This window comes from Eumetopias jubatus, unplaced genomic scaffold (assembly GCF_037043125.1).
Source record: "Eumetopias jubatus isolate StellerSeaLion01/CBP00866 unplaced genomic scaffold, mEumJub1_p1.0 scaffold_1, whole genome shotgun sequence".
Lineage (NCBI taxonomy): Eukaryota > Metazoa > Chordata > Mammalia > Carnivora > Otariidae > Eumetopias > Eumetopias jubatus.
Genome location: NW_028274807.1, coordinates 189,446,313 through 189,470,966, shown reverse-complemented (window position 1 = coordinate 189,470,966; position 24,654 = coordinate 189,446,313). Strand labels below are relative to the sequence as shown.

The 24,654-nt window shown below is 37.3% G+C and overlaps 1 protein-coding gene across 3 annotated transcripts in view; it reads right to left on the bottom strand.

Annotated features, from left to right (window-relative positions):
• The window catches only part of FHIT (fragile histidine triad diadenosine triphosphatase), a 1,452,058-nt gene that overhangs the window by 1,191,904 nt on the left and 235,500 nt on the right, over window positions 1-24,654 (bottom strand). For 2 of the 3 annotated variants that reach the window (XM_088027739.1, XM_088027745.1), the window contains one exon: window positions 2,704-2,773. The exons of the other annotated variant lie outside the window; for it this stretch is intronic. The gene's annotated coding sequence lies outside the window, so the exon portion shown is untranslated. The remainder of the gene's footprint in view (window positions 1-2,703; window positions 2,774-24,654) is intronic. 3 annotated transcript variants of the gene reach the window in all.

Below are 24,654 nucleotides of genomic sequence, written 5' to 3'. Positions count from 1 at the left end.
GTATGTCCTAATGTTAAAATTGTCCCAAGCCTGCCATTGTGCTCTTTAGTGGAGATGATTTGCAACTGAAAGATATTGTCACCAAATAAGGCTTTAATTTATAAAGTTATTTAATTAATGGAGACTTTGATATGACATCATAAAAACTCATAGTGTGGCAGAGTAATGGTCTATTTTAATTGTTATGGACTAATGAGAAAAGAACAAAGACATAATTAATATGTGAATGATGTGTTTATATCAAATGAAAGCCAAATGATGTTATGGGACACTGTACAAAAGAAGCTTTCCCAATCTTTCAAATAGAGAAAAGCAGTGAGAGAATTGAATCATCATATGGCTCAGAGTAGGAAAAGAATGCAAATGAAAAAAAACCTTTACCAGGATTTGCAAACAGGTAGGAATGCAAATTTGCTGGAGGAGCTGAGGTGGTTTGCTCTGATTGTTTCTATTTCCCCAATGAAATATGAAGTGAGGGCATCAGTTGAGTGGGAGAATTGGGGATGGGAGTTGGAGGTTTGAGGCATAGGTGAAGGTGTAAAAGAGTTGTCTCAGAAAGTAGGAGTACTAAATAAATAAGGTAGGACTGCCAAGTGGAGCAGAGGATCTACTTGAAATTAGTGGACATAAATTTAAGGTAAGTCCATAAAACTTAGCGTTCTTCTCTGCACTCAGACCCAAAGCAAACAGAAAGCTCAGTGAGAGTCAAGAGTTATGCCAGATGAGGATGATGGAGAAGACAGCACCTAAACTTGGTGAGAAGGGAAGTGAGGGCATGAGAGGAATAATGATTAGTGAAGAGTAACAGTGGGTCCGTAGACTGGAGGCCCCAAGGAGTCAAAGAACTCCTATTGGAGTAGGAATGTTGGTGTCACATGAGATGACGTCCTTGGAAAGACAGGAGGTGGTGGTCAGAGAGATGTTTTGAAATGCATTTTGAAAGTCAGCACAATGTTTCTTTCTTTTTTTTTTAAGATTTTATTTATTTATTTATTGGACAGGGGGAGAGGGAGAGAGTACAAGCAGGGGTGAGTGGCAGACGGAGGGAGAAGCAGGCTCCCCGCCGAGCAGGGAGCCCGATGCGGTACTCCATCCCAGGACCCTGGGATCATGACCTGAGCTGAAGGCAGACGCTTAACCGACTGAGCCACCCAGGCACCCCAGCAAAATGTTTCTTAACAAGGGCTCTATGACATTTGGGATGCAACAATTCTTTATTATGTAGAACTCTCTTGGGTACTGAATGACATGGAGCATCCTTAATTCCTACCCTCTAAAGGCCTGTAGTGTTCCTTACATTTGCAAATTCCCTCTAGGAGAGGGGAGCTTCCCAGGTTGAGAGCCGTTGGTCTGGAGTATGACCAATAGGTAGAGAAGGAGACATTTGCCAGTGAGAAACTCAAGGAAACGAGAGGTCAGAGATGAGTCTTCCATGTGGATATTTTTTACCAACAATGATGGCAGGAGGGTGATGGGCATAAAGACAGAAGAGTGAGCTGGGGGTAAAATTTTCAATACATTCAGAAGAGTAGGCAGTAGGGTATAGTCCAATAGCACCTGCTTTCAAGGCGCTTCTGTGCATGAAGAGAAAAGAAGCTATCTAGAAGTGGTGATGAGGATGAAGAATGACACCAACTCCACTCCAGACACTGAGAAGAAACAGTGACCACCTGAGAGGGTGAGAGGGAAGCAATATCCTTAAGAGGATGTCCAAGAGGATCCGAGCAGGGCTGTCACAACAGAATTGTTTGTGATGATGGAAATGTTCTACAGCCATGCTGTTCTATAAGATAGCCAATAGCCATAGGTGCCTATCAAGCCCTTGAAAAGAGGCTAGTGTGACTAAGGAAATAATTTTTTTATTTTGTTTAATTTAAATTAATTTGAATGTAAATAGTCACACGTGGCCAGTGGTTACCATATTGGATAGTGTAAAAGAGTAAAAGGTGAAGGGAACATTCACAGATGAGTTTAAAGATGCAGGAAATTCTTCTTGGTCTCTGAGTCTTAAGGAAAAGGGGCAAGGGTAGATGTGAGTCTAGTGAAGTCTGTAGGTTTGGAGCAGGATGGTGAGATAAGTCACACTTGACAGCATCAGCATTTTCAATAAGCAAGATTCCAAAAATTCATTTTAATTCATATGCCTCCTCCCAGACTAACTTCTGGGCCATATTGTTATGGAAAACATTACAGAAAATCTCCTTTTAAAGCTTAAAATGTCACCACCATGTAAAAATTATTTCTTCTCATAAGAACAATCTGGTATTAATAGACTATCACTATTGCCTGTTTCTCTGGGACCTAAGTGTCCCTCCCCCAAAGGCTGGCTTTCTATCTCTAACAAAAGGAGAAAAAAAAATGTAACTTCTGAGATTTCCCTGTTAAAAGAAGCTGCTTTTTAGAAATCATGTTTCTTGCTTTTTCGTGTTTTTACAAGAGAATAGAAAGAAGTATGTTCTTTGTTATCCAAAAAAAGGTAAAAGTATTATGATTGGCTGCAGCCATAAAACTATAACTGGTGTTTTAAGAAAATAATAAAAAAGGGACATGCACCCCCACATCTACCCCACCACACACACAGACTTCCAAAAAGGTGTTATGGTCATGCCCTTAAAAACTCAGCAGCAAGTGTACCAGCAAAAACTGTCAAACTGCCCTCATCAACCAAATGGGCAATGCCAATCTGGGCCCAGGACCACTCACCCAGTGGAAGAATCTCAGGTTTAAGCAGGAGACAGGAAGAGTGCAGGTAGTATCTGGATATTTCTCAACACTGCATTTGGGAATAAAGGAACAGTGAAACACTTCTGATTAGTTTCTGTCTCTCAGTGTTTCTAATTTCCATTTAATTGCAATCAAAATATCAAAATGCTAGTAGTCCCTAGAGACGGAACACAGTCCCTAGTTCAAAAACCTTAAAATACATAATTAAGAAACAACTTCTGTGGGGTTAATCAGCACAGCACTATAAATGGCTGGACTCCCTAGTAGACAAAGGTCAATTTCTTTCAGTCCTAAGGCAGAATCTTTTCCCTAAATGTTCTTGCCTAGATCCGATGCCAAGCATGTCCATGTTGTCCTATATATCTTGTAGGCTAATTCAGACTTAAAGGGTCTTCTGTATTTTTTTTCCTAGATTGATTGATTGATTGATTTAACACAGAGGGAGAGAGAGCACAAGGAGGGGGAGTGGCAGGCAGAGGGAGAAGCAGACTCCTCACTGAGCAATAAGCCCCACGTGGGACTTGATCCCAGGACCCCAGGATCATGACCTAAGCCGAAGGGAGACCCTCAATCGACTGAGCCACCCTAGCACCCCAAAGCGTCTTCTGTATTAACCACACTTCCGAACTCTAGGGATTGGCCAGAATCAAGCAGAAGTGTCAAGAAATGAAGAACCACAGAGGCCCACAACATTGGTGAAGTTGATTCTGTGAGATGCCCAGCCTTGGATCCACTTTGGGTCCAGAATACAGATTATGTTTTCACAATAATAAATTCCATAGTTTCTACTATTTGACCAGGGTTAAACTAAGAGGCTATTCTTGCTCTCACTTTTGGTTTCCCCAATGGGACTTTGATCAACACGGAAGCCAAAAATTATACTGGTGCTAAACCATTAACACCAGTTAGTTCACTATTCTATTCTGTGATCACTGCCAAAGACAGTCGTTGTAACTCAGTTTCATTGGGAACAAGAAAACTCAAAGGAGAGTAAGTGAATGGAATGCTTAAAGTACATCTCAGCTTCTGAGGAGAAACCTTAAGAGTCACAGGGAAGAGAGACAAAAAGAGACTGAATTATTAATTCCCAGTGTTTCTCTGCCCACAAGCCCCCTCTGGTGGAGGAACTAACAGGTAATGAAATAGCTATAATACTAATAACCAAAGTTTAAAAAAAGGGGGGGGTTAGATGGGGTGGGGGGAAGAAAAGGCAATCCACAAGACAACCAGCCCCTGTAGAATTAAGAGTCAAATGCAGTGATTAGCAAATATGAGGTGCAACTGGAAAACCACTTACAGATGAAGCAGTCTGATGAATGATTTACCAAAAGGTCAACACTGCTCTTTTATCTTCACCACCCATCAGTATGCATTGCCTTCAATTTGTCTGGCACATAACAGAAAGCAGGCCATAAAATATTCACCATAAAAATTAACCTTATTTTGCAGCATTAAAAAAAGAAACAGAGTTGGATATAGTCTAAGCATATGGGCCAGTTTCTCAATTAGGATTCCTCACATACATTAGAAAAAGCATTGACATTTAAAACCCCGTTCTAAGAGGTAATGTACTCAGCAAGAACCAGAACTCTCTGCCTGATGCTCGGTTTTGCTGATCCCTTTTTAGTTCTCAAACAAGGAAAAGCACCATTAATCCCCTCCCAAAGACCACAGCAGTGACAGGGTTGGGGGCAGTGGTGGATAGTGTCAGCATTTTCCATTTTACTCTTCTGGAAGCCAAACTTCTCTATAGTGTCTGCTTTTAGCTGGTATGGATGCCAGGCTTTCAACCTCAACATGCCTACAACACATTCTGGCAGGTGAGTTGTGAGATGAGCTACCTTCACATTCTCATTTGACAACCTTTGTACAAAAAGAAACACAATGTCAGATGAAAATATATTTTCAGGCAGAAGGGGGATTCTGAAAATTAATCTACTGCCAGATGCCCTTAATCAGACCTGTAAAACTCATTAAAGCCATTTTAACTGAACCAACTCAGTTAATTCCATCAGAAAATTGGTCACTTCCCTCCTCCCTCTCCTCTCTATTTACCAATTGCTTCTCTGATTTTGCCAAATCAATAAGATATTTTGCATCCTGTAGAATAATCTAAGTTATCTGAGTTATTAAAGAATTCCTCAGGGTGCCTGGGTAGCTCAGTCAGTTGAGCATCAGACTCTTGGTTTCCGGCTCAGGTCATGATCTCAGGGTTGTGAGATCAGGGTCCACACTGGGTGAGGAGCCTGCTTGAAATTCTCTCTCTCCCTTTCATTCTCCCCCTCCCCTACTGCTCATGTGCATGTGTGCATGCTCTCTCACTCTCTCTCAAAAAAAAAAAAAAATTCCTCTCCCCAGACTCTGTTTAAAGAGAGTAACTAAATATTTACTTACATCGTTATTTGCTGATTTTTTTAAAGAGAGAATCAAAATGAAAGAAAAAAGGTTAAAAGAGTTCTGAAAAAGATATAACTACAAGAATGTTTCCCACTGTACTATTTATAATAGCAAAAACTGGCAATCCTAAATTTCAAACAAAAGAAGATTGTCCAAATTAATTATGGTATAGGCATAAAGAGAAATATTATGTGGACATTAAAAATTAGGTGGTAGAATATTTAATAACATAAAAAAAGATTCATGGTATTATTAAGAAGGAAAACACTGCAAAAATAGTAGGTAGAGTATTGACAATGGTTATTTTTTGGATAATAAGAAAGTTTGGCAGTCACTGATTGGTCGACCCAGTCTCTGTTAATAACCCCCTCTCTCCAGGACCCCTTACAACTAGGAGTGATTTTATAAAATGAGATATAAGCAGAAGTCGGCCAGGTGGTCAAATAGGCCCCTTTCTGTGTGAATGATCTACACCACCCTGAACCAGCTGATCAATCTGTGACCACAGATTACAATCTCAAAGATAATAGTGAGGGAAGAAGATAAAACCTTGCAAATCAGCTGTTAGTTACCACAAGAAACAACTGCAACTTGAACTTTATATTCATTTTTTCCCCATTTGTTTTGGTGTCCATGTAGATGTGATCAAAGAATAGTCCCTAGGAACCTGTGGAGTTTTACTAGAAGTTAAGGCTTTGGGTTGTATACAGAACAGTAAGTACCATTCCAAAAGAAGGAAGCCACATTACTTCTGGATAAGCCACATTACCTGGATAATAAAAACACAGGGTAGCCATCTTGAAAACTAAAAGTTCACTTTCAAAGTACCCTGATAATAAGAATAAGTATAGGCATGTTTCTCAGCCATTTAGGGTCCAAATAAGTAAGTAAAGGATAGTATAATATAAATAAGTGACAGAAATATCAGTCCTGCCTGGATTTACACATATATCTTATTAGAGCTATTATTTTATACTGTGGTAATGTGTTTGCATGTCTGTCTTCCCCCTAGACTATAATCTCCCTAAAGACAAGGACCATTTCCTTTCATCATTCCTAAAGACGCCCAAGCCTTCTTCCTTCTAAGATCTCAGAACCAAACTTAGATTCCAACTATAAATGCCTATAAAACATGACATGAATTTTGACTCTAAGTCCTTCTTATATAAGTCATCCTATTTTAAACAACAACAACAACAACTTTTTAACATTTTCAAAATATCCCGAAGGGAGGGAAAAATCACACATTAAATTCTGTCAAGTAACATTTACCTCCTTAGGCCCTGACTAATCAGAAATGACTGGACTTGGCAGCTACTTTTATCACTTGGTCTATAAGCTAAATTCAGTTCCTGTTGCGCCAACTGGAAAATGCCAACATCCCTTCCATCTCATACAACATCCCATCCTGCCAGTCACTCTAGAGTCTGGCAATCTGGTGAGACCACTCCCCATCAGATCAAATATAAATTATAAACCAAATTTACAGGGTCCAAGTAGCACAATTCCAGAAAAGCAATGGTGAAGTTTAAAGAGATTAGAAGGGTACCAGATTTATTACTATTGATTCCCTGCTGGCAATTTCATGGAAAGATATCCACTGCATTTATATAAAGAACATCTGGCTCATTTCCAACTCTTTTGTCTTCAAGTCCTTAAAAAAAAAAATCAACCAAGAAGGATAAAAAAACTAGAAATTGGTGGATAGGGCCCAAAGGTTTTCTCTAGATTAAGAAGCCTTCATCACTACACCCCAATTATGCAAATATGCTCCTGCAAAGTCCAATACATTTATTTATTGAGCCTTACCACTGCCATCCTGGTAACCCAGGGAAGAAGCCAATCTATAATGACTCAAGCCACATTTCACAATAGACTCCAAAGGACACATGATGTCATTTGCTAAAATGACTCAATCCAGATGGAAAGCATTCTGACCTATACATAATTGATTGACCTTTGCTATGCTTTCCTGGTTATTTATATACTATCATATGCATGAATGTATATCAGTGGTATTTACACTTGGCAGCTACTTTTGAGAATGCATTATTCAATTGGGATTTGAAGCTTTTTATGACCATTTCCTGATCAAACATTCATAAATGAAGGACAAGAAAAGATGTTATCTTAAAAATAACATTTAATAGGATCTGGAAACTCTAAAGAAGCTTTGTAGCTCTAATTGTTTTAAATTACAGTGGACAAGATCTATCTATGTAAAGCTAAGTTCAAAACTCTGAAACTAAGAATACTAAAGGGCATTTTATCTCTTTTTCAGCTTGGGGCTCAATAACGATGGTTAAAGACGCTTTACCAAAGGAGTGGAATATCTTGCATACTTGTGAGAAAAGTATCCTACAATGCAGGTAATTAGAGACCATAATAAATGACCAGAGAAAAGGGCACAACTATGTGATGTGATGCTTTTTAACTTTTTTAATTATGACTTTGGTTTTCCAAGAGGGGTAAGCTACAAATTAAATCATATTCACATGATCAAGATGGGTTCAAGATAATCATAGAAGAAGCAAACAGGAAGATTGGGGAATGCAAATACCTAGGACATATGTCCTTACTTCCATTATGCAAACCTAGGGCAGACATCAATAATTGATCACTGAATTCTTAGCCGAAGACCCTGAAATGGATTGAAAACATTTTTCCCATAGTACTCCAGATGAACACTACCAATTAAATGGATTTAGAACATGAAGTGAAATATATTTGCCCTTGCTGAACTAAATAATCATACAGTTATTTCAGATCCAAATATATATCAACTATTAAAAACATTAATGTCATTATGAAATCTTCATAATTCAGAACTCCCTGGTTTGCTTGCCTAAAGTCAATTTCTACTGATCTGAAGGTGGATTCACTGGTACATATTGCTGTTTTGTCATAACAACATGATTAAATAGAAAAGGCTGTATTTATATATAATGATCCAATTAATTCTATCTCTTGCTGCCTTATACTCAAGACCCAATCTAAAACAAAACAGATTTTTAAAACCAACATTTAAAAGTACCTCTCTGAATCCTAGAAAAACATGAAACCAAATTCAGCAGTTTTCCGTAAGTCACAGTATGCTAGTGTTATCAGTAGTATAAGTGAAAAGTAAAGAGGGGGTCTAAACAGAATAAGATGGAAATTCCTGAGTGTTGACACAGGATTATGATAGAGCAGTGAAAAGCAATGTGCATAAATCTAAAGAAAGAAAAGATCTAAGATAGATCTAAGAAAAAATCAAGTGGAGAGAACACTACATAGAGCAGTGCTTTCCAAGTAGTGTGCCTCAGTGACTAGGTTACAGAGGTCCTAATATCCTGACCCCCTCTGTTCTGGGAATTAATAGTAGCTAGAGTCTTGTGACGAGACATAGATAGCATTTATCCCAAGGCACTGTACAATATTTTCAAGTTCAGCGTGTGCCATGATGTGAAGAAGCTGGGAAGCAGAGACATATGGTATAAAGCCATTTTTATAATGCTCAAAAACTAAAATATATCTTGTTTAGGGATATATACAAATGTGACAAAATTATTTTTTATGAGAAAAGGAAGTGTATGTGGAAAATGTATGAAGTACATTCATTCCTGTAGGACAGTGGTTATTGTTGGAATGGAAAGGCAGGAGAAGAGATAGGGAAGGAACACATAAGTAAATGGTAATGTTGCAGTTCTTAAATTGGATGGTGGGTTCATGGGGGTTTGGTTTATTGTGCTCCAAACACATTGTTTTATAAGTATAAAATATTATATAATACATTTTAAAAAACTGTCACGATTAAGAAGCCAGGCAACTTTCTAGCTTATTCAGAATCACTTCACAGTACAATCTCAATATGTCAACTCAAGAACAGATACAACTTCTTCAGGAAAGCTTGAATCCAAGGTTTTAAAGGTCAAAACGCTATGCAGTGATGACAAGATTTTGTTCTGCTAATTCAACATAGTCCACGGGTTTCTAATAATCAATTAGAATACCCAACCTGATGATTACAAGGCTTTGTTCTAATCCAACTAGAGTATTCATGACAAATTACTGGAAACCCAAAGTTCCATCTTCCCATTCAAACAAAATATCATAAAAACCATGTTGCTTCTGAATTAAGATTTATTTAGTTACAAAAAACAAGGGTCCACTTGAGGAGCTCGAGTAAAATGGGATTCTGGACGAGGAATTCCAGGTGTCCCATAGCACACAGGACAGGAAGTATACCCGGGCCTCAGAGGGACCAGAGCTGGGAAGTAAGATGTCGTTCAGATTCAACATCACCACACTCACACTCAGGCTACAGGGCTTGTGCCTCTACTTTCTGGAAGATCTGCCCTACTGCCTCTACCTTTAGATGTGCTTTCTCTGCTTTGACACTGACATGACCAAATATCTGTATCTCTTTGAAGCTTCAGTGGAAACTAAGTAGTGTCCTAGGCATCACTTCAAAACGACCAGAGGGAAAAAATCTGCTTAGCCCAACCATGGTTAAGATCAGTCCGCAGCTGGTCTCATCTTTCACAACTATACATCAGGAGTTACCAATTCGAACACCGATGGGGGCCAAGCAGGTAATTAAAGGCAGGAAGCTGACTAGCTGTGAAACAAGACCCTGAAAGGAAAGGTTCTATGACAGAGATCATGCTGCTTCTGCTGTTTAGCTATGTTAATGACAGAAATCAGATTTTTCTGAAATTTCCTGATTTTAAAAACATATCTGTAGGCCAGATTAGGCCACTGGCCTCTGCTGTTAGTGTCCCACAAAGAATGAACTGTGGGTATTCCAGATTCAGAGGATCACACTGGGCAATCATGGCTGTAGGTGCCAGCCCCTCGGGTGGAAAGACAGTCCTGCAGAAGGGTCAGAGGTCAGGCATTGACCCCAACAGAGCTCGGATGACACACTACTCCCGCCACGTACACCTTCTCACACACAAAACACACTTCAGCTGAACTTCTAAAAATGTCTTGTTCAAGCTCAGGTGCTACACTAGGTGGAGAGAATTCTCAGGCGGCTCTATATGGCCCAGGTGGTTCATAGAAAAAGGCAGTAAAGTACAAGGAAATCAGACAAAGCAAATGAAAGCCAGGAAAAGACAGCAGCATCTTCTTCTTTTCTAACCATAGCCAAAAATGCTTCCATAAAAAGACTACTCACTAACAAGCAATTACAGATTCTTTTTTTCAATTAACTAAGGGTGACACAGGGGCTCCTGTCTCAATTTCTTCAGCATTCCAGAACAGTTAGACACAGAATCAACTCTAAATTCAACTCCTTAGCTTAGACGTCACTTCCTCTGGGAGGTGTGGTTTGACTCCCTGATCTTGGGGAGACCAGTGTCCCCTCAGGTGTTTCCACAGCACCATTCTCACCCCCTCCTTCCTACAGCCCCTAATCCCAGTGCTGTATGTGCGCAGCTATTTGTCTCTGATGTGGAGCTGACATGAGTTCTTTGAAAGCAGGGATAATGTCTAGTCCTCCTTTATGCCCCAGTGCCTGTTTGTTGAATAAATACACGTAATCAGACACAATGAAAATTTTGTTTCTATTTTTTAGCAGTTAATTCAGAAAAAAATTTGAATTTAGACTCAATTCTTCCCTATTTTGCATGAACTTTAAGATTTTCACTAAAAATACTACAAACCTTTTACTCAAACAAGAAATGCATATATCATTGAATTGTTGAATTCAAATGAATTGAATTCAACATTGAATATCATTGAATTATTACAAACTCAAAATCACATAGTTGTAGGACTTTGGGGATTACGTAGTCATATTTAGGCTAAAAATCCTTAAAGGCACCTTCTGTCAGCATATAGATATGCATAGACTTTTCCCAATATACCTATATTTTTATAGATATAAATATACCTGGTATAAAGGAATAGGGTATGGTAAAATTTTCTACCTAAGAACATAAAATCCATATATTTAAACTTATGAGAAATTTGGAGAAGTACAGTATATGCATGTCCATTCTAAAGAAATGAGTCTTGGCAAATTTCCCTAGTACTGAGAACTGTTTAGCAGGAATTAATCTTTAAATGAAATAGCCTAAAAATGAAATAGATGTAGTATTATTTATAGTTAAGTCTTGTTCTTCAATAATTATTGAAGGTGACACTGGTATGTTTTATCATTGGCAATTGGACTGAATTTGACCAAATGTCTCCCTTTGCTCATGAAAAATAGATGTAATGTTCCAATTTTTACTGCTATCCCAGCTTTGGTGATGCTTCATTATGTGCAATTTGGTAGCCCAAATAATGTGGGGGAAACAGAGCACTATTTCAAAGCTATAAGTGTATCTGTGGCAGAAAGAATGTTAAGTGCAGTCCATGTCTCCAGACACTTGACCCTAAGTTAGGACAAATTAACTTCAAAAGACTTAATGTTTTATCTTGAACAGGGGTAAGTTTTGTCTTCTCATTCTAGCTAGATGGAAGTATTCGGCAAATGTCTTCTTCGGAAAGAATGATTTAGTAATGGGATTATAATCAGTGTCATATGGATAGATCAAGCAAACTGAAGGACAAATGGGTGTATGAAGGAATGAACAGCAGCATTTGCTAAGGAGAATTCTGTTCGTGGGTATTACCAAATGAAAGGGATATTGGGTTATATTAAATTAAACATATCTCCTTACTCCAGGAATTGTCAGTCTTTAATATTCATAATGGTCCTTGTGGATTTTCAGTAGGGGGATGGAGTACTCAATATTTGCCATGCTTATTGTCTACATAAAGGCTCTATACATGTAACCGCTCTTAGGAAGAGCAGTGCTATTGGACAAATCTCAGTTGAAATTCTAGCTCTGTCACTTAATAGTGGCGTTCCCATGTGCAAATTTCTTAACCCCTCTGAGTATCAGTTCCCTCATTTGAGAAATCATCAGAAGTTCTGCCCTTATGAACCATGAGAGACTATGGACTCTGAGAAACAAACTGAGGGTTCTAGAGGGGAGGGCATTGGGGGGATGGGTTGGCCCAGTGATGGGTATTAAGGAGGGCATGTATTGCATGGAGCACTGGGTGTTATATGCAAACAATGAATCATGGAACACTACATCAAAAACTAAGATTAACATAACATAAAAAAAAAAAGTTCTGCCCTTGAGGGGCACCTGAGTAGCTCAGATGCTTAAGATTCTGCCTTCGGCTCAGGTCATGATCCCAGGGTCCTGGGATCGAGACCCGCATCAGGCTCCTGGCTCAGCGGGGAGCCTGCTTCTCCCTCTCCCTCTGCCTCTCCCCCTGCTCATGCTCTCTCTCTCTGTATCTCTGTGTCTCAAATGAATAAGTAAAATCTTAAAAAAAAAAAGTTCTGCCTTTGACTTCCCTTTAACGTTATTTCACACAATTAGTAACAGATAATAACATCTTCAGCTGCCATTATTCATCTCTTATTCAATTTACAAATTTATACACATACTTCTATGCATTCAACAAACAACAGGCTGAGCTGGTAACTGGCCATAAACAAAGATCGTTTCTGAACTCACAGAACTGATGGCCTTGTTGGGGAGACAGTGATGAACTACAGCAACACAGATGAGTAGCAGGCGCCAAAAAGACAGACTATAACAAGGGTCCTAAAATATTCTGTAGAAGGGAAAACACTGAAGATGAAATCTGAGGAGAGAGAACTAACTCAATGGAGATGAAGGAAACAAAATCCAACAGGCCAAGGGAACAAGATGTGCAAAGGCCCTGTGGCAGGATGGAGGACAGTGATTTTGAGGAAGAGGAAGAAAGGGCAGTGTAGTTGGAGTTCAGAGGGCTAAGGAGGCATGATGTGGAAAAAATCAAGAGAGGAAGACGGGGCATGTTAGCTTGTTGAATGGTGGAAATGGTTCCCACCGGCACAGTGGCATGATCAAACTAGCATTTTGAAAATCTCCCTCAAGCTACATTTGGAAAATAGATTGCAGGGGGACATGAATGAAAACAAGAACGTGATTTGGGATTGCTAGAGTCCCCCAGCCCAGTCGGCCATAAGAGGCAAATTTAATCCTCTCTGAATTTAGCTATAAGCAACAACTTTATATTGTTTACCAAAGAAACAGTTTAAATATATTTATGTTTTAGATATGTAGTATCTTCTTGTAAAACTACATTATTGTTACTCTTAGCCTAATATGTTGTAAATTGTGTTGCTCACTCCTCCTCACTCACTTTCCATCAGTGTTGGTATGTGCATTTCTTGTTCCTGCCAAAGACTCAAGAGAAGAACAAATTTATTTGTAGGAATATGTATGGGAACCTAATGAACAGTACTGTTACACTATATTAGTTGTTATCATTCCTTACTCTAAGTGCTCTTAATCTCTTAAACAAACAAATAGAACATGGTAAAAAAAAAAAGTAAGCATTACAAATATGTAAGAGTTTAGCATATTGATCACTCATCAAATTTGACAGAAAAGATAAACTTGGTCTCAATACATATGCTTTCATTTTAAAAGATTTAGGTAGCAAGTAGATAACTCTTTAGGGGCGCCTGGGTGGCTCAGTCGTTAAGCGTCTGCCTTCGGCTCGGCTCATGATCCCAGGGTCCTGGGATCAAACCCCACACTGAGCTCCCTGCTCTGCATGAAGCCTGCTTCTCCCTCCTCCACTCTCCCTGCTTGTGTTCCCTCTCTCACTGTCTCTCTCTCTGTGTCAAATAAATAAATAAAATATTTTTTTTTAAAAAAGATAACTCTTTAAAAACAGTACAGCAAAGTATAAATATATACATAAATGAAAAGTATAGGATAAAATATTTACAGTGGTTAATTCTGAGGAATGGGTTTGGGTTGCAAGTATAGGGGACTTTCTCTATTACTTTATAATGCTTATGTACTGTTTGAATTTTAGAAGCAGGAATTTTTTGCTAACAAAAATAGAAGAAAAAAGGGCAGATATGAAAAACAAGATCAATAAAATAATGTCACTGGTAATGCCAGGGAAACATTTATCATAGAAACTAAATGCATTACAATAGACTTTCATTATGTGCAATTATTTTTCTAGGCCCATGATCTGACTGGTCCATGGTATACATCTACACACTAACCATGTTTAGTTAACAAAGGGATCATTTGTATTTGAGTCCCATCTATGCAAAAAAGAACTCAACATATTAAACTCACACTGACATTAAAAAATATATATATATTTTTTTTTAAGTAGGTTCTATGCCCAACCTGGGGCTTGAACTCACAACCCTGAGATCAAGAGTTGGTTGCTCCACACACCAAGCGAGCCAGGCGTCCCTCATATTAACATTTTAAATCAAATTATAGGTAAATAAAAGTAAGATGCTACAATATACAGGAGGGATTATTCATTTCGATTGACTGAAAATATTAAAAGAGGGGCGCCTGGGTGGCTCAGTCGTTAAGCGTCTGCCTTCGGCTCAGGTCATGATCCCAGGGTCCTGGGATCAAGCCCCGCATCGGGCTCCCTGCTTGGTGGGAGGCCTGCTTCTCCCTCTCCCACTCCCCCTGCTTGTGTTTCCTCTCTCGCTCTCTCGCTCTCTTTCAAAATAAATAAATAAAATCTTTTTTAAAAAAAGAAAATATTAAGAGAGCTGGTGAATGCCGTATTTGTAAACAAAAATAATTTTTAAAGGGAAGTGGCAAAATCCACATCCAATTGGATCGATTTAATGTGTCAACAATAGCAGTCCTGTTAGAGAGCAGAAATGAGATTCTCTTCACACCTTCCCTACTTTTAGGCTGTGGCCACCTCAAGATAAGAAGCAAATCCCATTTTAGACAACCCAGTTACGAGGTTTCCCAAAATGAGCATTCATAAGAATCACCTTTGTGGCTTATTAAAAATGCAGATCCTTGCCTATCCCATGATTATGAAAATATTCTATTTTTCTTACATTACTGAACTTGCAAAACTATCCAATATAATAATGAATAAAAGTGGAAATAACCAATACCCTTATCTTATTCACAATATCAACAAAAAAGCTGTCAATATTTCAAAATTAAGTATGAGGTTTGCTGTAGCTTTTTTGCAGATATCATTTTTCTAATTAAGGAAGTTCTGCTCCATTCACATTTTATTAAAAGTTTTTTATCATGAATGAGTATTAAATTTTATCAAAGGCATTTTTTCCCTTCATCTATTGAGATGATCATATGGTTTTTCACTTTTACTCTATTAATGTGGTAAATTGTTTTGATTGATTTGCAAATAATCAACTTGCTTTCCTGGAATGAACCCAACTTTGTAGTGATATATTAACTTTTATATATATATATCACCGACTTTGATTTACTAATGTTTTGGCTAGGATTTTAGCATCTATCTTCATGAGAAAAATTGGACTATGAACTTCCTTTCTTTGAATACCCCTCTCAACATTGGGGTCAAGGTTATGCTGGCCTAATAATGTGAGTTTATATATGATTAGTATTGTTTCTTCCTTAAATATTTGGGAAAATTTGCTGGTGAATTTAACTAGTTTGTTCTTCGTGGGACAATCTATAATTATGAAGCTAATTTATTTAATAGATGTAAGATAACTCAGATTTTCTAAAATGTATTATATCAATTTCAATTTTTTCCTGGTTTTATTGAGAAGTAATTGACATTCATCACTATATAAGTTTAAAGTATACAGCATGAAGTTTTAATTTATAAATACTGTGAAGTGATTACAACATAGGTTCAAATATTTTTAAAAATAATTTTTAAAAAGAAAGAAAAATAAGAAAAAAAGGAAATAAATATTTCTTGTGGCAAGTACTCTTAGGATTTACTTCCTTGACAACCTGCCTATATATCATGTAGCAGTGTTAACTATAGTTGTCATATTGTACATTACATCTCTAGTACTTATTTATCTTATAACAGGAAATTTGTACATTTTTGACCACCTCCCTCCAATTCCTCCTCTCCCACACTTCACCTCTGGTAACCACAAGTTTGCTTTCTTTTTGTTTTTGTTGTTAGATTGTACATATAAGTGATATCATACAGCAATTGTCTTTCTCTGATTTACTTCATTTAGCATAATGCTCTCAATGTCCATCCATATTTTTGAAAATAGGATTTCCTCTTTTTTTATGACTGAATAATATTTGTGTGTGTGTATAATGGAATTTTGGTGTGTTTTTAAAAAATTTAACCATTTCTTTTAAATTTTCAAATTTATTGGCATAAATTTTTTATAATATCTTTTTACTATCTTTTTAATATCTGCAGTTTAGTGTTATCCTTTTTGCATTTGTGATTTTAGCAATCAACCTTACATTTTTCTTCAATTATTTGTACCAGAATTTTATCAATTTCACTAGCCTTTTCCAAGAACCAACTTTTTTATTGTTCCTTTTTCCTACTTCAGTTATTCTGATCTTATATTTATTTTCTTCTAATTTCTTTGGGTTTGTTTTCTAGATCCTTGAAACTGATCCTTGAGATTACTAAATTTTAGACTTTCTTGTTTTCTAATATAAGAATCTAAGGCTATCAATGTCCCTATACCTACTGCTTTAACTGCAACCCACAATGTTTGAAATGATAGGTTGCATTTTCATTATCAGTTACAAAAATATTTCTAATTTTCCTTGTGATTATTTTCTTTGACACACAGGGGAAAGGGTATTACTTAATGTCCAAATACTGGAATTTTTTCATTAATATTCTGTTACTAATTTAATACTACTATGACCAGAAAATAAACTCTTGAGGAGAGAATTAAGATGGCAGGAGTAGGGGACCCTAATTTCATCTGGTCCCCGGTATTCAGCTAGATTTATCAAATCACTCAGACCACCTGCAAAATCAACTGGAGATCTGAGAAAAGAATTGCTATAATTCTAAGAGTAGAAAAGTGATGATTTTTTCTAAGGTAGGAGGTGTGGAGATGTGAATGGGAGGCGATAAATCAGAAGATAAACCATGGGATGAGGGAGGCTCCGTTAGCCGGGTACCGAAAAGAGTTATAAGCATCGGAGTGCAAAATCAGATTAGAAGTCTGCCTGAAAGATGTTCAGGGAGTGAGGTGGGGCAGAACCCCAGGTGGGACAGCATGGTCTCAGGATCCCCAGGGTCACAAAAAGAATGGGCGTGCCTGAGTGTGGCAGAGTTCCCAAGCACTGGAACAGGGAAGCCAGTTCCCTGGCTGAATCCAGGGCCTGGCTTTCTGCTCGGTGTTGCCATAAACCTGGAACCACCGTAAGTTCAGGCCAATGCTTTCCGAGCAGGGGCCCAGCAAAGGCAGAACTGAGGGAAGACCCCCCCAATCCCTCACCAGGGGAGAAGAGGCATAGGTGTGCACCCCAAGAGTCCATAAAGTTTGGAGATGCCAGACGGGCTCTCGTGACTGAGATAAAAATGCTCTGTCATAGGCTAGGTGAACAGAGTTCCAATGGAAACCAGGGAGACAAGAGGGATAGACTGCTTTTCTGTGATGGCTCACTGAAGAGTAGGGGGTGCAAACTTTCAGCTCCAGGGCTAGACATCAGGGCTCCACCATTTTCATCCCTGACACCAACTCCTGGAGTTGCTTACACTGAACCCAGCCTCCTGGCAAGGGGGGTACAATTCCACCCAGGCAAAGACACCCAAGGATCAGTGCAAGAGGTCCCTTTCCCAGAACACCAGCAGGAACTTCCCACTAATACCATATTTACCGATCATACAGAAGTGTAAAACTCCAGTCTTGGGGAAAGAAGTATATACCATTCATGGTCTTCTTATTACTCTTTAGTCCATGAGTTTTATATTTTATTTTCCTTTTCAGCTATTTTCCAATTTTATCAATCATTTTATTAAGTCTTTTTTAATTTTCATTTTTTTACTTATGTTACATATATACGTATTTCATTTTTGGCTTCCTTTCATTGTTTTCAACTTCATTCCTATATATATATATATATATGTATATACATATATATATGTATATGTATATACATATATATAACTTTTTCATTCTCTCCTATGTTGGGATCTAGTTTCTTCTAACAAACAGGCCAAAATACACGCAGGATCTAGTTTATTGTTCTGTTCAAATACTTATTTGACTTTAATATTCTCGGGGGTTTTTTTTCCTTTTCTTTTTGGTTTCTGTTCTCTTCTGATTTGTGTAGTGAATATTTTTCTGGTGTCATTGTTGCTATTTTTGTATTTTCCCTCTCTTTCATCTATTCTTTTCTGGACATAATGACAAGACAGAAGAACTCACCCCCAAAAACAGAACAAGAGGCAGTACTCACTGCCAGGGATTTAATAAATATGGATATAAGTAAGATGTTAGAACTAGAATTCAAAACAATGATTATAAAGATACTAGCTGGGCTTGAAAAAAGCATAGAAGACATTACAGAATCCCTTATTGGAGAAATAAAAGAACTAAAATCTCATCAGGTTGAAATAAAATAGGCTACTACTGACATACAATAAAAAATGGAGGCTCTAACTGGTAGGATAAATGAGGCAAAAGAGAGAGCTAGGGATGTAGAAGACAAAATGATGCAGAATAAGGAATCTGAGAAAAAGAGAGATAAACAACTACTGGATCATGAGGGAAGGATTCGAGAGATCAGTGATACCATAAAGCAAAATAATATCAGAATAATTGGGGTCCCAGAGGAAGAGGAAAGAGAAAGAAAGGGGTAGAAGGTTTATTTGAACAAATTATAGTAGAGAACGTCCCTAATCTGGGGAAGGAAACAGGCATTCAAGTCCAGAAAGCACAGAGAAATCTGCTCAAAATCAATAAAAAATAGGTCAATACCTCAACATATAATAGTGAAGCTTGCAAATTTCAGAGACAAAGAGAAAATCCTGAAAGCAGCTCGGGGATAAAAGGTCCTGAACCTACAAGGATAGAAACATAAAGCTGGGAGAGACCTATCCATAGAGACCTGGCAGGCCAGAAAGGACTGGCATGATATACTCAGGTTGCTAAATGAGAAAAATATGCAGCCAAGAATACTTTACCCAGCAAGGCTGTCATTCAGAATAGGAGAGAAAAAGAGCTTCCACTACAAATAGAAACTAAAATTATTTGTGATCACTAAATCAGCCCTGCAAGAAGTATTAAAGGAAATCCTTTAAGTGACAAGAGAGCCCAAAAGTAACAAAGACCAGAAAAGAACGGAGACAATCCACAGAAACAGTGACTTTACAGGTAATACAATGGCACTGAATTCATATCTTACAGTAATTACTCTGAATGTAAATGGGCTAAATGCTCCAATCAAAAGACATAGGGTATACGATTGGATAAAAAAATAAGACCCATTGATATGCTGTCTGCAAGAGACTCATTTTAGACACAAAGACACCTCTAGATTGAAAGTGAGGGGTTGGACAACAATTTCTCATGCTAATGGATATTAAAAGAAAGCTGGGGTACCAATCCTTATATCAGACTAATTAGATTTTAAAACAAAGACTGTACTAAGAGATGAAAAGGGATATCATAATTAAATGGTCTATCCAACAAGAAGATCTAACAGTTGTAAATATTTATGCTCCTAATGTGGGAGCAGCCAATTATATAAGCCAATTAATAACAAAATTAAAGAAACACATCAATAATATAATAATAGTTGGGGAATTTAACACCCCACTCACTACAATGGACAGATCATCTAAGCAGAAGATCAGCAAGGAAACAACAGCTTTGAATTACACACTGGACCAGATGGATCTTAAAGGTATGTTCAGAGCACTTCATCCTAAAGCAATAGAATACACATTCTTTTCAAGTGGACATGGAACATTCTTCAGAATGATCACATACTGGGTCACAAATCAGGCCTCAACTGGTACCAAAAGATTGGGATCATTCCCTGTATATTCTCAGATCACAATGTTTTAAAACTTGAACTCAATCACAAGAGAAAATTTGGAAGGAACACAAACACATGGAGGTTAAAGAGCATCCTACTTAAGAATGAATGGGTCAACCAGGAAATTAAAGAACAATTTTAAAAATTCATGGAAGCAAATGAAAATGAAAACACAACAGTTCAGAACCTTTGGAATGCAGCAAAGGCAGTCCTAAGATGTTAGTATATAGCAATACAAGCCTTTCTCAAAAAACAAGAAAAGTCTCAAGTACACAACCTAACCCTACACCTAAAGGAGCTGGAGAAAGAACAACACATAAAGCCTAAACCCAGCAGGAGAAGAGAAATAATAAAGATCAGAGCAGAAGTCAATGAAATAGAAACCAAAAGAACAGTAGAACAGATCAACGAAACTAGGAGCTGGTTCTTTGAAAGAATTAATAAGATTGATAAACCCCTAGCCAGACTTAACAAAAGAAAAGAGAAAGGACCCAAATTAATAAAATCACATGAAAGAGGAGCAATCACAACCAACACCAAAGAAATACAATTACAAGAACATACTATGAACAACTATACGCCAACAAATTAGGCAATCTGGAAGAAATGGATGCATTCCCAGAAACATACAAACTACCAAAACTGAAACAGGAAGAAATAGAAAACCTGAACAGACCCATAACCAACGAAGAAATTGAAGCAGTAATCCAAAATCTCCCAACAAACAAGAGTCCAGGACTGGATGGCTTCCCAGGGAAATTCTACCAAACATTTAAAGAAGAATTAATACCTACACTTCTGAAGCTGTTTCAAAAAACAGGAATGGAAGGAAAACTTCCAAACTCGTTCTATGAGACCAGTATTACCTTGATCCCCAAACCAGACAAAGACCTCAACAAAAAGGAGATTACAGAACAATAACCCTGATGAACATGAATGTGAAAATTCTCACCAAGATACTAGCCAATAGGATCCAACAGTACATTAAAAGGATTATTCACCATGAGCAAGTGAGATTTATTCCTGGGATGCAAGGGTGGTTCAACATTTGCAAATCAATGAATGTGATACACCACATTAATAAAAAAAAGGACAAGAACCATATGATCCTCTCAACTGATGTAGAAAAAGCATTTGACAAAATATAGCATCCTTTCTTGATTAAAAGTCTTCACAGTATAGAGATAGAGGGAATATACCTCAATATCATAAAAGCCATATATGGAAAATCCAGAGCAAAATCTCAGTTTTTTCCCTAAGGTCAGGAACACGACACGGATATCCACTCTTACCACTGTTGTTCAATATATACTAGAAGTCCTAGCCTCAGCAATCAGACAACAAAAAGAAATAAAAGACATCCAAATTGGCAAAGAAGTCAAACTATCACTCTTTGCAGATGACATGATACTCCATCTGGAAAACCTAAAAGACTGTATCCCCAAATTGTTAGATCTCATACAGGAATTCAGCAAAGTGGTAGGATATAAAATCAATGTACAGAAATCAGTTGCATTTCTATACATTAACAATGAGACAACAGAAAGAAAAATTAAGGAATCGATCCCATTTACACCCAAAACAATAAGATACCTAGGAATAAACCTAAACAAAGATGTAAATGATCTATGCTCTGAAAACTAAAGAACGCTTATGAAAGAAATTGAGGAAGACAAAAAGAAATGGAAAAACAGTCCATGTTCAGGGATTAGAAGAACAAATACTGTTCAAATGTCTATGCTACCCAGACCAATCTACACATTCAATGTAATCCCTATCAAAATACCATCAACATTTTTCACAGAGCTGGAACAAATAATCCTAAAATTTGTATAGGAAGAGAAAAGGCCCTAAATAGCTAGAGGATGTTAAAAAAAAGAAAACGAAAGCTGGTGGCATCACAATTCCGGCAAGCTGTACTACAAAGCTGTAATCATCAAGACAGTATGGTACTGACACAAAAACAGATACATAGATCAATGGAACAGAATAGAGAACCCAGAAATGGACCCTCAACTCTATGGTCAACTTCTCTTTGACAGAGCAGGAAAGAATGTCCAATGGAAAAAAGACAGTCTCTTCAACAAATGGTGTTGGGAAAATTGGATAGCCACGTGTAGAAGACTGAAACTGGACCATTGTCTTACACCATACACAAAAATATACTCAAAATGGATGGCAGACCTAAATGAGACAGGAATCCATCAAAATCCTAGAGGAGAATACAGGCAGCAACCTCTTTGACCTCAGCTGCAGGAACTTCTTGCTAGACACATCTCCAAAGGCAAGGGAAACAAAACGAAAAATGAACTATTGGGACTTCATCAAGATAAAAAGCTTCTGCATGGCAAAGGAAGCAGGTACAAAATTAAAACTCCCAACCTACAGAATGGGAGAAGATATTTGCAAATGACGTATTAGATAAAGGGCTAATATCCATGATCTAGAAAGAGCTTATCAAACTCAACACCCAAAAAACAAAAAAATCTAGTGAAGAAATGGGCAGAAGACATGAACAGACATTTCTCCAAAGAAGACATACAAATGGCCAATAGACACATGAACAAATGCTCAACATCACTGGACATCAGATAAATACAAATCAAAACCTCAATGAGATACCACCACACACGAGTCAGAATGGGTAAAATTAACAAGCCAGGAAACAATAAATTTTGGCGAGGATGTGGAGAAAGGGGAACCTCTTACACTGCTGGTCAGAATGGAAGCTGGTACAGCTACTCTGGAGAACAGTATCGAGGTTCCTCAGAAAGTTAAAAATAGAGCTACCCTATGACCCGGCAATTGCACTACCAGGGATTTACACAAAGGATACAAACATAGTGATTTGAAGGGGCACTTGCACCCCAATGTTTATAGCAGCCATGTCCACAGTAGCCGAACTATGGAAAGAGTGCAGATGTCCACCAACAGATGAATAGATGAAAAAGATATGGTATATGTATGTGTGTGTGTGTATATATATATACACACACACAAACACACACACACACACAAATGGAATATTACACAGCAAAAAAAAAAAAGAGAGAGAAAGAAATCTTACCATTTGCAAGGACGCGAATAGAACTAGAGGGTATTATGCTAAGCAAAATAAGCCAATCAGAGAAAGATAATTATCACATGATCTCATCATATGTGGAATTTATGAAACAAAACAGGATCATAGGGGAAGGGAGGGAAAATAATTTAAGGCAAAATCAGAGAGGGAGACAAACCATAAGAGACTCTTTACTATAGGAAACAAACTGAAGGTTGCTAGATGGGAGGTGTGTGGGGGGATGGGATAACTGGGTGATGGGCATTAAGGAGGACTCGTGATGTAATGAGCACTGGGTGTTATATGCAACTGGTGAATCACTGAACTCTACCTCTGAAATCAATAATACAGTCTATGTTAATTTACTGAATTTAAATAAAATTTTTAAAAAAAGAAAAAAGAAAATCAACTCCATGGTTTCAATCCTTGGAGATTGGTTGAGAAAAGCCTTTGTCTAGACATATGAACTATTTGCTAAATGTTCCTGTGCACTTAAAACTTAAAAATTATATATTCCTAAAAAATTATATTTAAAAAATTTTTAAATTATATATTCTTCATTGGTGGGTGCAGTGTTCTGTATATTGCAATTAGGTCATGTTTTTTCAATGTGGTATTTAAATCTTCTATATATTTACTAACTTATTTTTCTGCATGTTCTATTAATTAATGAAAAAGGCATGACAAAATCCCAACTAAGATTGAAGATTTCTATATTTCTTCTTTTACTGTTATAGTTACTTACTTTTTAATATTTTGAGGTCATGCTATTTGTTTGCATACATACAGCTACAGTGCATCTTTTGGTTAGTGTTTGCATGGTATTTGTGGGTTGTTGGGTTTTTTTTAAGATTTTATTTACCTATTTGAGAGAGAGAGATCACAAGCAGGAGGGAGGGGCAGAGGGGAAGGGAGAAGCAGACTCCTTGCCGAGCAGGGAGCCCAATGTGGGGCTTGATCCTGGGACCCCGAGATCATGACCTGATCCCGAAGGTAGATGCTTAACTGACTGAGCCACCTACGCACCCCTATTTTTATATGCTTTTATTCTTTATATGGTTTTATATTTAGAGTATACCCCATGTAGTCAGTATACAGTTGTCTTGTTTTTATAACATAGTCTAAAAATCTTTGTTTTTAAATTGAAGTATTTCATCCTTTCACATTAATGTAATTACTCTTACATTTGTGTTTAAATCACTATCTTAATATGTTCTTTATTTGTTCTAGAGTTCTTTGTTCCTTAATTCTCCTTTGTCTTCAATTAAACAATTTTTTAAATTATTCCATTTTCCCCTTCCATCAGCTTGTTAGTTATACATTCTTTTAGTGGTTACCACAAAAATAAAATGTGTTCCCTTGCCTTATTAGAATCTACCATAATTGACATTTTTACCACTCCCTGGATAAGGACTTTACATGATTTTAACTTCATTTACCCCTCATCAAATTGCCACCTTATGTGTTATTACTGCTTTTCATTGCAAAAATAAAATTTTTATAATTTTATAAAATTAAATTTTATTAAAATTTTATTTTTAATTCCACATATATTTTAAGCTTTTTGTTATGGAGAGTTCTAACATAGACTTCTAAAAATAGACTTCATAATAACATGAAACCCCCATATTCATCATGTTGCTTAATGATCATTAGCTCATG